The 14,519-nt window shown below is 35.1% G+C and overlaps 1 protein-coding gene across 5 annotated transcripts in view; it reads left to right on the forward strand.

Moving 5' to 3' along the window:
* The window catches only part of si:dkey-237h12.3 (teneurin-3), a 148,958-nt gene that overhangs the window by 15,767 nt on the left and 118,672 nt on the right, over positions 1-14,519 (forward strand). For 2 of the 5 annotated variants that reach the window (XM_058797086.1, XM_058797087.1), the window contains exon 1: positions 14,114-14,430. The exons of the other annotated variants lie outside the window; for them this stretch is intronic. The gene's annotated coding sequence lies outside the window, so the exon portion shown is untranslated. Of the gene's footprint in view, positions 1-14,113; positions 14,431-14,519 lie in introns of those variants that run through there. 5 annotated transcript variants of the gene reach the window in all.

A 14,519-nucleotide genomic window follows, 5' to 3' on the forward strand; every position in this document is an offset into this window, starting at 1 on the left:
ACTCTTTTATTAAATGTATTTAAATTATTTGTGGTATAGGGCACAGCCATAACATAAGACTCTGACTAACTTCATGTTTGCTACAGATTAGCATAGACGTAATAGTATCAGATTGTTCTGGTGACAGTCTCTGACTCTTTTCATTTCAGAATGACCATTATCAAAAGTCACAATAGTTTTTATTTTAATTTTTTATGTGTATATACTGTCATAATTTACTCAGTTAATGTGTTTTCGATGTAGTTTATGTGCAAATCATGTGTGTGTATTCAATTATTAGATCAAAATACAGCACAAAATAGTAATATTGTAAAATGTTATTACAGGTTATATTATGTTATATAAAATTGTAGTTGTTAAATGTTTGCATTTTTAAAATGTTTTTGAAACAAGTCTCTTATGCTCACCAAGGGTGCATTTATTTGATTAAAAACTCAGTAAAAACAGTAATATAGTGAAATCTTTATTACATTTTAAAATAACTATTTTCTACTGTCTTCTATTAAAATATATTGTAAAATATGTATTCCTGAGATGGTAAAGCTGAATTTTCAGCAGTCATTATTCCAGTCTTTACTGAAATCTTTCTGATTTGGTGCTCAAGAAACATTTATTATTATTATCAATGTTAAAAAACAGTTGTGTTGATTAATATTTTGTGGAAACTGTCATTTTTATTGATTGATTGATTTATATTTGATGAATAGAAAGTTCAAAAGAACAGCATTTATTGAAATAATAAATACCTTTGTTACAAAATATTTCTGTCACTTTTGATTCATTTATTGTGTCATTGCTGATTGATCTCAAATGTTTGAACAGTAAATTATATATCTAGTAGATTATATCCTATTAGATTAGTAGACTAGTACATTAACATTATTTTTAATGTAATTTTCCATGATTTGCATAAGAATGCTTGGTATACTTGAATACCAATTGAACCTTAGCAGTTTATTCATTCGTCAGCTTTTGGTCTGTGATAACCGCCTATAAGAATGTGCCAGCTTGTGTGAAAAATGATTTATGAATGCTATTCTGATGAAAGAATGAATTGAACTAATAGTAAGACTCCAAAATCATCACCATCAGTTTACAGTGGGTAATAAAAAATTCAAAGAGGGTTTAATGCTACAGCACCAAACTAATACAAATCAAAATGGTTCTTACATTATTTAGAAGGAAGAGCTCTACTCTACCTTAAGTCTACAGATATTACCTCCAGCCTTTAAAAGCTAAAACGTAGTGTGCAGCCCTGACAACCGCACAGTGAGCCATTATAGCTCAGAGGAAAGTGCCACTGCTATGAGAGTGTAATTTGGACTCAATTAAATCAACTCCCCGCTGTTAAGGTCCTCAGTATCGCTCTATCACAGGGCTCCAGAAGGCCCCTGTCCTCACATCTCAAAGCAGATATGGACATAATTATTTCCTTAATTGCAAACTTCACTTTTGCCTCAGACTGAACGGCCATCTTGAGAATTTTTAAGCGACAGGGTTGTTAGTTTTCCACTGCTGGAGGATGATGGGGGATAATGGATTGTATGGAAGCGGAAGAGAAGCCTTCCCTCAGACTGACACATATAAGTACGCACATGCACAGAGGCATCAGGCATCCACAGGTAGCTCCTGTATTGGCAGCTTGTCTTGTATTTTCAAGATGAGAATCTATATCGCACGTGTCCCGCTGTCACAGGATGTGAGAGACACATCTGGAGTTTCAGACGAGGGGAATTCAATACGGCATTGTTATAATTCCCCACTCAATTAAATGAAAGTGCCTGTTGAATCCTCATATGTACACTTCATTTATCAAAATAACACAGACATGGAGTACAAGTCTGATATGTGTATTTATACAGTTGGAAAACAAATACCCAGGTTATGCTAGCTCTCTCTCTGCTTTGTTTCCTTAGTCTGCAGTATTATCCCAAGCCTTTATTAAGTATTGATCAAGCTCTGTTTAAAGAAGGATTACATGATCAGAGAGATGGCAGTGGAATGAGCCTGACTTGTTCTTTAATTAAACATATCAGGAGTAATTGAATGACACACTGTAGATGGGTCATTCTGTCACTCTTTTGCCATTGATGGTTAGTGTCTCATTGTACTGAACAGTTATGTTGCTTAATTGAACGTGTAAGGATTGCTGTAGTCATCAGCATGGATTCGCTTAAATCGGTAGTAGTTTGTTGTTTTGTTTTGTTAGATTTTACAGACCAAAGCCAGGGGTTTACTGTGCGTCTTATTTTTCTTACACTCCCCTCTGACCTTTATTGTTGCTTGTCAGATTGTACAGTGTCAGCCTGGTAAGATCTTGAGTTAAAGCCGAGGTATACGGTGTGACATCAACTGTAATTTTTTCCCCTAATGTTTATGATATTTGTGTAGATGCTTTCCCCCTCATATAGGTCAGTACATCCCCCCCCCCACCTTTTTATTTGAAGAAATGAATACAAAATATACAGTCATGGCCAAAAATATCGGCACCCTTGGTAAATATGATCAAAGAAGGCTGTGAAAATGAATCTGCATTGTTAATCCTTTTGATCTTTTATTTAAAAAATTCACAAAAATCTAACCTTTCATTGGATAATAAGAATTTAAAATGGGGGGAAATATCATTATGAAATAAATGTTTTTCTCTAATACACATTGGCCACAATTAACAGCACCCTTTTATTCAATACTTTTTGAAACCTCCATTTGCCAGTTTAACAGCTCTAAATGTTCTCCTATAATACCTGATGAGGTTAGAGAACACCTGACAAGAGATCAGAGACCATTCCTTCATCCAGAATCACTCCAGACCCTTTAGATTCCCAGCTCCATGTTGGTGCTTCTTCTCTTCAGTTCACCACTCATTTTCTATAGGGTTCAGGTCAGAGGACTGGATGGCCAGCAGAAGCTTGGTTTTGTGCTCAGTGACCCATTTGTGTGTTGTTTTTGAGGTTTGTGTTTGGATTATTGTACAGTTGGAAGATCCAAACATGGCCCGTTATAAGATTTCTAACAGAGTCAGTCACTTATTGATTTTTTTATCTGTTGGTATTTGATAGAATCCATGATGCCATGTGTCTAAACAAGATGTCCAGGACCTCCAGCAGAAATATAGGCCCACAACATCAAAAATACAGCAGTATATTTCATTGTACACATGGGGTACTTTTTATCCCTGTGTTCACCAAACCCATCTTGAGTGTTTGCTGCTAAAATGCTAATTTTTTAGTTTCATCTGACCATAGAAGCCAGTCCCATTTGAAGTTCTAGTCGTGTCTGATAACTGAATATGCTGGAGTTTGTTTTTGGATGAACGAGGATAATTTTTCTTGAAACCCTCCCAAACAACATGTGGTGATGTAGGTGCTGTTTGACAATTTGTTTTTAAGGTTTTCTAACCCAGAACTATTCCGACTCAACTATTTTCTGCAATTCTCCAGCTGTGGTCCTTGGAGGGTCTTTATCCACTCAAACTCTCCTTCTCACCATGCATTAGGACGATATAGACACATGTCCTCTTCCAGGCAGTTTCGTAACATTTTATGTTGATTGGAAATTCTTAATTATTGCCCTGATGGTGGAGATGGGAATTTTCACTGCTCTAGCTCTTTTCTTAAAGCCACTTCACTAATTTGTGAAGCTCAATTATCTTTTGCTGCACATCAGAAATATATTCTTTGGTTTTTCTCATTGTGATGGATGATTAAGGGAATTTGGGCTTTGTTTTCCCTCCTATCTGTGAAACAGGAAGCCATGGCTGGATAATTTCATGTTCATAATCACCCTGGAGTGCTCAAAATTGTGAATATGAACGGGAATATACTTCAGAGATATTTTACTCATAAGAATTTCTAGGGGTACCAATAATTGTGTCCAACGTGTATTAGAGAAAAACATTTATTTCATAATGATATCCCCCTTTAAATTCTTATTATTGAATTGAAAGGTTAGATTTTTGTGAATTTTTTAAATAAAAGTTCAAAAGGATTAACAATGCAGATTAATTTTCACAGCCTTCTTTGATCATATTTACCTTTATTTGTTTATTTAGTTTTTTTTTGTTTTGTTAATTTTAACATTCTATTCATCAAAGAATCCTTAAAATGAATCATGGTTTCCACAAAAATAATAAGCAGCACAACTCTTTTCAGCACCAAATCAGTATATCAGAATGATTTCTAAAGGATCATGTGACACTAAAGACTGGAATAATGGCTGCTGAAAATTCAGCTTTGCCATCACAGGAATAAATTACATTTGAACAGTTATTTTAAATTGTGATAAAATGTCAGGGTATTTACTGTAAATGGTGAGCTTAAGACAATTTCGAAATCATTAAATTTGACCAACCCTCAAACTTTATATAATATATATTTATATATATTTTAAGTAGTGCCATCAAGCGATTAATCACGATTAATCGCATCCCAAATAAAAGTTTTTGTTTACATAATATATGAGTGTGTGCTCTGTATATGTATTATGTATATGTATATATATATGTATTATGTATATATATATATATATATATATATATATATATATAAACTCATGCATGTGTATATATATATATATATATATATATATATATATATATATATATTAAAAATGTTATGTTTATATATTATATACATTTTTATTCCATGGTCTGTCTGAATACTGGATTCTGATTGGCTGGCATATTATGCAATATAATACTAAGGGGCCGTTGAATGCTTGAATCTGATTGGCTGCCGAACGTTCTAAGGTGTGCAATTATTTTCAGGGAAAAGCACGGCGAACGTAGTTCCATGCAGCTCTTGATTACATGAACATATCACTTCGCCAAATGATTTCTGTTATTTCAAGGTCTTACAACAGCAAAATAACCAAAACCCACAACGACACTGGCCAAACAAATAAATATAATAATCAAAATGATAAAAACGACAGATCATGTCAGTGTTTTTGCCACAAAATTACACTTTATTATGTATGGAAAGCACATACTCTATCTCTCCCGCTCTCTCTCCCTCACAGACCGCACATACATAACAGTTACAGTTTGCACACACATAACATACATCGCGCTAATGTTAGCGCTACTCTGACAATTTTATCAGTAAACAACTTAAAAACTACATGACTTCTCACAAGCCAGGTAACAACAACGGCGCTGTTCGTGAACAAAAGGAACTAAGTTTCACTATAACTAGAGACATTGCTGCCGAACACTATTGAGAGACGCACAGAGGTAATCTCTCTCTCTCTCTCTCTCTCTCTCTCTCTCATAACTTAGTTATTAACTGTATTAACTGCATTAGTCTGTTATCAACGGCTCAAGCCTCCGTTACTAGGTTTAAAATGAAGTTTTGGAATTAGCAAAGGAGGCGTTGGATGAGATGCGGAAGAAATAATCCTACTCACAACAGCGATTTAAGTAGAAATACTGGACGAATGCCTTGAAATATATCATCTGATCGATGTCGTGAGGTGTGGCAACCGTAGTATAAGCGGAATAATTGACTTCGGTCCGTTGAATTATTAGAAAAATAATGCACACCCGAGGTGTAACGGTCACGACCCGAATTATTTTTCTAATAATCCAACGGACCGTCGTCAATTATTCCTTACTTAATGCACAGGTAGTTCCAAGTCAGTTTAATCACCGTTCTATATTAATGTGCTGCTTTAATTGATGCACACTAACCAACACACATCACTCGCTCGCGCACACACACACACACACACACACACATGTTTGTTTTTGTGAAAAGTGGGGACATCCCATAGGCGTAATGGTTTTATACTGTACAAACTGTATGTGCTATTGCCCTACACCAACCTACACCTAACCCTACCCCTTACAGGAAACTTTGTGCTATTTCATTTTTTGAATACACTCGATTCTGTGTGATTTATAAGCGTTTTGAAAAGTGGGATGGGGTAATGTCCTGAAAGTCACCTTCTCCTTGTAATACCTGAGAGAGAAGATTGCAGATTGTGCTGCACACACAAACGTGTTGTCAACGCTTCCCCGCGATTTTTATTACTAAAATAAAAGATGGATACTAGATCGCTACATTATATTCCCCAGCAAAATCGCTGTTTTTGAAGTAATTTTTGTAGAGAGACGCGCAGACGCAGTAAGCAGGTACACACATCATCTCTCTCTCTCTCTCTCTCTCTCTCGATAATTAATTGAAATACGTGCTATAATTAATTAAAAAATGTAGTCTTACCGCACTATTTCATCTCTGTGTCTGATTTGAAACTGGCAGAATGCTAGCCCTAAGGAGACTGATGAAAATAACCCTTCCGGTCAAATATTGCGCTGCAAAGTGCAGTAAGTTTTAACTTGTCTATAATTAGGCAAATGACCATGGAATATGCGGGATAATCAAATAGTATTATTATTATTAAATATAGCCTACTGGGCCTCAGGCGGTTCTTTGCCTCCACAACGTGCATTAGCTAGCCGTTGATTATCCCTCACATAGCCTATATAATGTAAAATATAATAATATAAATATATAAAATGTAAATATTTCCAAAACATATACAGTATGTGTGTGTATTTATATATGCATAATAAATAAACACAGTACACATACATATATCATGTAAACAAAAACTTTTATTTGGATGCGATTAATCGCGATTAATCACCTGACAGTACTAATTTTAAGATTTGGTAATTTTAGGTAATTTGTGTATTATTAAAGTATTAAGGGAACAAATAATGAGATATTCTCAATAGCTGAACATTTTCATCTCTCTCTCACTCGCTCTCTCTTCCTCTACATACAGATGCACATATATTATCAATCGCTGTGCTGCTCTTGGCTCTCCATTAGGCAGTCATTGAGTAGCCACAATGCAAAACTACAACCAAAAATTTCTGAAATTAATCTCTGACGGCCAAAAAAATCTTTGCCAAATTGCCAAGCATACAGCCAGCATATGCGCGGTGCACATGTGTGAAAATATGATTTCCCTTTAGTGATTTAGGCAAAGAGATAGATTATTCACTCACACTTACTCTCGAAATCTTTTCTGTCTGGTTTGCGTCTCAGTTTCTCTTGCTCTTTCACACACTTGATTATTCATTCACTCACTCACTCACTCACTCACTTACCCGCTCATTCGTTCAGTTACTCATCTGCACACACATACACACACTGGGCAAAAGAGGCTGGATATAATCAATCATTTTGGAGAAAATCACAGCACGCAATCTCCTCTGCTCAAACCTGCATAAATGTGGTATTAGGGACACGAGTGTCATTGGCTTGATGAATCACCAGAGGACTAACGATTATGGAGATCACTATTGACTGGTCATTCATCTCCATGGCTTTCAGATTCATGCTTGGAGATCGTGGCATAGACACAAGCATTCTCTGCTTTTATTCCTGCAAGCTATTCTTACGAGTGTCCTGGTTGAATGATGCTGGGTGGTTGCACATTAAGAAGTTTTGACATAGGTGACTTTTCTCTACAGAATAATTGATTTTAGCAGACTTAATCCATAGGTTTGAGGATAATTCTTTGAATTCCCCAAACTTGGACGTTTAATAGACTTGCAGCTTCATCTAATTAGAATATACAGTTTCACAGTGAACAGAATAAGCCTCAACGGTAAGTAGCTCATCAGTGGCCAAGTTTTTGGAAACACTGTCACCTCAGATGAGGCAATTCCTCTTGTTAACCACACTATTTGGAAGGTTACTCTGTGCCATGGTGAGTCTTTGGAAGTCATCTAGAGACATCAGACTTAATTAGGAAACTGATTCTGTGAAAAATGGCAATTCAAGGTCACTGTAAAATGCATCAGTATTTTCAAACATGTAAATTGTTCACTGATGTGCCACTCTATGACTGTGTGTCACCTATTCAAACAGTTTTTTCTCCCTACTTTTGTGATCTTTAAATAGACAACCATTCTGCTTATCAAACAACGGCTTTTGTCTCGCTTTTTATGGTTGTGAAGTGAATGTTCAAATACTATCAAAGGTAGTGGCAGAACTGTTGTTGTTTGATGTAAAAAAATATCAAAACTACAATAACAAACAGGGGAAGTACATACGTGTATACAACTTTATTCCCATTAATCCATGCATTCACCAAACTGCTTGTTCTACTCTCAGAAGTTTGGGATCAGTGAAATGTTGTTTGTTTGTATTTGTATTTAAATACCTTTAGAAAAAAATCAAATGTATTTTGCATTTAAATACATTTATTTTTGTATTTTCAAAATACATAAGGTACTTTGCCAATCAACCTCCTTATTAGACTGCTGATTTCCTGCAGGGATGGGTAGTATTTCAAATACATGTATTTTAAATACTATTTTGTATTTCTGTATACTTGTTGATACAGGAAATCAGCTGTCTAATAAAGAGGTTGATTGGCAAAAAGTATTTTATGTATTTTGAAAATACAAAAATACTAAGATTAAATGTATTTAAATACAAAATAGTATTTAGTATTTCAAATACATGTATTTGAAATACTGCCCATCCCTAATTGTTTGTTGTTTTTTTAAAGAAATTAATACTTTTATTCCGCAAAGACAAAGATTGATCAAAAGTGCCCAGTTGAAAAAAAGTGCTGTGCTATTTTGAGACACCATGAATATGAACTAAAATGTGCTTTTAACATACTATCTCTGTATTTAAAAAATGTATTTAGTTTTCACTTGTAGTACACTTGAACATCTTTACACTTTCATATATATATATATATATATATATATATATATATATATATATATATATATATATATATATATATATACTGTATATATATATTAGTGCTGTCAATCGATTTAAAAATGTAATCGCGTTAATCACAGTCATAGGCTGTGATTAATCATGATAAATCGCAAATTTAAAATACTAGGATTTACCTGTAAATGTGTTGAAAAAGAAATGCATGAAACTAGTTTAAGGAAACAGAACCTTTCACACTTCTGCCAGGTATGAGACATAATCCTTATTATTTTTTTATCATTATTCTTTTGTTTTTATTCAGCCATTATCAGCCTTTAAACTGGCAATAAAACGTTTACCAAGCCACATCGCTTCAATCCCAGTATACATTTACCCAACTATTATCAAAAGTATTTCTAAATAAATACAACAAAACATTTTCTTGTGACCTTATGAAGTAGTATGACAAAATGTATTATGAAGAGGAATTGGACCTGTTCTGCAGCTGCATTAGAGCTAATATTAGCATCATGCTACATAAGACAATTTATGAGATTAATAGTACACTTTTACTCAGAACTCACTTCAAACCACCATCGAGTGTTTGTAATAACTTCCTTTTACGATCACATGTGGAATTTGGTCATTTACTGTTAAAATATGCTATTTGTAGCCTTTTATATCGCTGCACAAATTAGCATTTCAGATGTACACATTCAATCTCAAGAAAATCACATACAGACCATATCTATCGTAATCGTGTGTTTATTATCTTATATAATCTATAGTGGCTGTTGTCATGTTTATTTCTGCTGTGTAAAAGCCTTAACATGAATGCCCTGCTGAAACTCACGTTGTTTGTGATGTTACAACCGCCTCTCTGTTCTTAAGTTGCCAGGGATACATTCTAAGTATAATACACATCAGTAAAAGGATCTATTTTAATTTTTATTTGTCTATATACACTTTGAGCGGCCGCGGCACATTAAAAAAGTAGCCCAAAAAACCACAACCCACGGCTCTGTAATTTTTTTCCCACGACTGTATTTTCAAAATAGCCCACTTGTGCCGTTACCCTGGAAACACTGGTAACTGGTTCACTGTACCCTCATCACACAATGATAGATAACCTTCCAAGCTGCAATGACGGGAAGAAGTTGGGGTCAAACCTTATCAAACGATTCATTTGCGTTAAAAAATATTAACGCGTAATTTTTGGGATTAATTGCATGCGTTAACGCATTAACGTTGACACCCCTAATATATATATATATATATATATATATATATATATATATATATATATATATATATATATATATATATATATATTTATTTATTTAGTGCTGTCAAGCGATTAATCGCGATTAATCGCATTCAAAATAAAAAATGTTTTTGCATAATGTTTGTGTTCTGTGTATATTTATTATGTATATATAAATACACACACATACAGTATATATTTAGAAAATATTTACATGTCTATATTTAGATTCATATAATTTATATTATAAATAAATATATTTAATATATAAACATATTTTTCTGAAATATATACATGCAGGTGTGTGTATTTATATATACATAATAAATATACACAGTACACATGCATATATTATGTAAACAAAAACTTTTATTTTGGATGTGATTAATCACGATTAATTGTTTGACAGCACTAATATATATATATATATATATATATATATATATACTATGTACGAAAGTGTATGAAAGATGTTCAAGTGTACTACAAGTGGAAACTAAATACATTTTTTAAATACAGAGATAGTATGTTAAAAGCTCATTTTAGTTCATATTCACGGTTTCTTAAAATAGCACAGTTGAGTACACTTGGATGTTCTTAAGATATCGTTTTAGTATATTAAGTACAAAATTAGTGCGTGAAAATAGAGCACTTTAAGTACATTATGGAAGTACACTTTTTTTCACCTGGGTAACAGTAATGAAATTTATGTTTCAAAAGTTTCAAATTACGAGTACAAATTCTGTTCTTTTAAACATAATATTTATCAAATTACCTGGAAAAAAGTTTCCACAAAATATTAATCAACAAACCTGTTTTCAACATTAATAATACTAAAAAAGTTGCTTGAGCAGCAAAGCAGAATATTAGAATGATTTCTGAAGAATCATGTGACCCTATGACTGCAGTAATGGCTGTTAAAAATTAGCTATTGCAGGAATAAATTACATTTTAAAATTTATTAAAACATCTATTTTACATTGTAACAATATTTCACAATATTACTCTTTTTTTTTTTTTTTTTTTTAACCTTAGGATCAAATAAATAGAGCCTTGGTGAGTATAAAAGACTTCTTTTAAAATAATGAAAAAAACAACATAAATTGCAGATGTTAAATTTGAATCTGGTCTAATGTGATCAGATTAGGCTTGAAATACAACCACAGCAACCACAGCAACAGCGAATACAAAAGCAAGAGTAAAATCAGCTCTTCTCTTTTAGCTGTTAAATTTGGTATATTCCTCCTCTGAGAGTAAACCGAACAGAGTGCAGCTCCTCATTTTCCCTCATGGACCGTAACTCCTTGCCCTTACAATCGCTTTGCTATTTACCGCCTCAGATACTGTTGTACATTGAAATGGAAGGAGACATACATAGTAAGATTCATTGTCAAGTTCAGTTAAGTTGACTGGTGGCCATCCATTCACATAATTTCCAGGCAGGGTGTGGATAACGCTACTATTCAGAGCCGAATTTGATGACGCATATATTTTGATCGAATGCTTATAAAGGTGGACAATTTTAGTATTTGGATCAGTGAATAGTCATTCAGTAAACTTCATCTCAGTATCTCGTACACCACCTTTGTTACGACAGAAAAAGAGAGATTATTATGTATATCCACACCGATTTCCCTGTATAAACATTCATATTAGAGGCCCACAATCATCTAGCATTTTTCTCAGCTATATCAAAGAACAGCTACTGTATGTCTAGAGGATAACCCTTATATTGCGATCAATGGAAATTGTATTTTGTTTGAATACTGTATGTGCATGCACCACACTCAGATTCCATGTCCAAATCGTTTGTTTTCAAACAGACAGATGTGCCCTCATCTAATATGAGAAATTACACTGTTACTCATCCCCACTAGAGGGTACAAATGAGTCCAGCAGTGGTAAAGTGATGGATTAGCTGGAAAAAGAGACATTTAGTACTGCCCCAGAAATTGTGTTTCGAGGATTTGGGCTGAGCAATGTTTGCAGAAGGTCTGTTGAACAATTACAGTTTGATGGGAGCAACCACTGTTTGCAATGCTTCTTATAAATTCTAATTTGTAATGCTGTGGGTTTGACATCTGAATTGGTGACACATATGTTATTGTGACATGTTTACTCAGTAAGAAGCGAAGTGTATTTTAAGCAGCCAAATTTTAGTCAGTGGCAAATATTAGTATATTGTTTATATGATGCACATTGCAATCAAATGAAATGTCCTTCAACAAGGTATATTTCAAAATTACGAGTATATAATTCTTAATAACATATTTGAGCAAAAAAGTTTCATTGACATGGTGAAGAATGACATACTTACATAATGAGTATAAACTGATAAATTTTGGACCAGCTCGGCTCCTCTGCAGATAGAAGCGTATCACTTTTCTGTTGTTGTCCTTCAATTGCAGTATAAGGCAGAGAACTGATCAAGCTGGCTTTCATGCAGATAATGGCACTTCCTGTTGGGAGAGAGTTTGATGTTTGGCGTGGAGACTTGGATACAAAGCTCTGGTGAGTGGAACAGCTTGCCTTGAGAGATAACTCCATCTCAGCATGAGGTCTGAGGCTGGGACGCAGGAGGAGGGTGAGGAGAGCACTACCGTTCCCCCTGCTGAGTCCAAAACCTCTGGACTCGAACTCTCGATTCTGTTCTCCCTGGACTCCATGACATGCAAAGGGCGAGTGAAGATAAAAGAGTAATTCAGAGAAAGAATGAGGAGATAAAAGTGCAGTTTGTAATGGAAAAGAAAAGAGTTGAAAAGAGTATGAGGACAGAGGAGAAAGAAGAATGAATCTGAGAAAAAGATGGCTAGACGGGTGTGGGGGAGGAGAAATGGGGGCGACCGAAGGGAAAACAAGAGATATCGGAAAGCGAAAAACAGAGGAGGGCAAAGGGAACGACAGACGCCTCAAGCTCTCTTTCGAGTGGGATTAAGTAGCTGGGGCTTTTGTAATTAATGATCTTCATTCTTCACACACAGCTTCAGTGAGAGCTGTCATTTCACAGCCGTCAAAGTGCGATTCATATGCCATGTGCTTTTCACATCAGCTCTTTGATGAAAGCCAAAAGGCCCTCTAATGTCCTCTAAGCAGGGACAACTACATGAAAAATGCCACTGCGGGCCAGTCTTTGGGGAGACGATACCACATAGAAACCTCACCATCTGTACTGCTAATTAACTGATTAACTAAAGCAAAATTAGCTTTTATTTTAAGGGAATCCGGTCAATTGCCATTAGGCAAGTGCAAATTCATGATGATTGTTTTAGTTATGACCAAATGACATGCAATATCACAATCTCCATCTCAAAACAGTGGGATATTAGTAGATTGTTGAATATATGTTGGGTCTTAATGGGACGTTCTTTAGCCCTCATGCTCACTTTGGGTTCTGACAGACACCCAAGGCCATTTTGCTATAGCTTGAAAAATATACTTAACATTCAAGCATCAGACTGCGTAATATTTTCCCGTAAGAACTGGTAATAAAGAAACTTCAACTTGCCGCAATTGGCCTCCATGAAAAATGTTTCATTACTTATGTCTGGGGTTTCAGAGAACCATATAAAATATGAATGCGGTGAGTTTTCACAAAATATTCTTTGTGTATGCACTGTAAACAGGCACTTACTGTAGCCTAGTTATTTATTTTTATTTTTCTACAATATGTTTTTGTTGCAACAAGGTTAGGCTACTAGGATTGATTTTGTATAGGGCCTATAAGTTTGTGATAAAGCAGAGGAACATAAAATGGAAAATAATAAGGTTAATATTAGCTATTATATTTACAAGCATAAATTAATAAATCTAAAAACAGAATATGAGGGTTAATAGATCAAGTACATTGCGTAATTGTCATTAGAAGTCTGTGACATCAGTAGGCTAAGTTTCCATTCATTTATGAAGATTAAGGTTCTTATGGAAAACGCACACTTAAATAAATATGAATGAAAGAGAAAACAAGGTTTGCTCAGTTCTTGTCGCATTCCGCGATGGTCTGGGTCCTCGTGCTGTTAATGACACTGCCTCACTAGTATCGCGCGGATCCCGCGCAAACGACCCGTCCTCTCATCAGCACCGCAGCGCGCGCGCACACACACACACACACACACACACACACACACACACAGGGAGAACAGAGGAGTGGTACAGTCCTTGGCTCCATCACATGTGTTTCTGACACGGCTAGAACTAACGCTTCTGGACTTTGTGCCTCTGGGTTCGCCGGGTCCAGGTCGTTGTCTCGTAATTTAGGCAGTGTGTGTGGCTGGTCGTTTGCGGAGGAATTTCCCCGCGCTCGAGAGCACTCAGTGTGTGAGAGACGCGGGAAGGCGTGACTGCGGGAAATTTATCGTCCTAACCGTTATTTTACCTCACCTCACAGCTGCTGCTTTTAATAAGTTTGGATACCTACTGTAAAGTTTTTATTCATCTCGTTCCACTACAATGGGGATCTAAGCCGAATTTTACGAGGTAAGAAATTAAATGAGAAACATTAGAGTCAGGTTACTTTTGTTTAATGTTGTCATGACTTGTTAGTAATAGCAGGCGGTAACGTGTAT

Source organism: Onychostoma macrolepis, chromosome 14, assembly GCF_012432095.1.
Source record: "Onychostoma macrolepis isolate SWU-2019 chromosome 14, ASM1243209v1, whole genome shotgun sequence".
NCBI classification, from domain to species: Eukaryota; Metazoa; Chordata; class Actinopteri; order Cypriniformes; family Cyprinidae; genus Onychostoma; species Onychostoma macrolepis.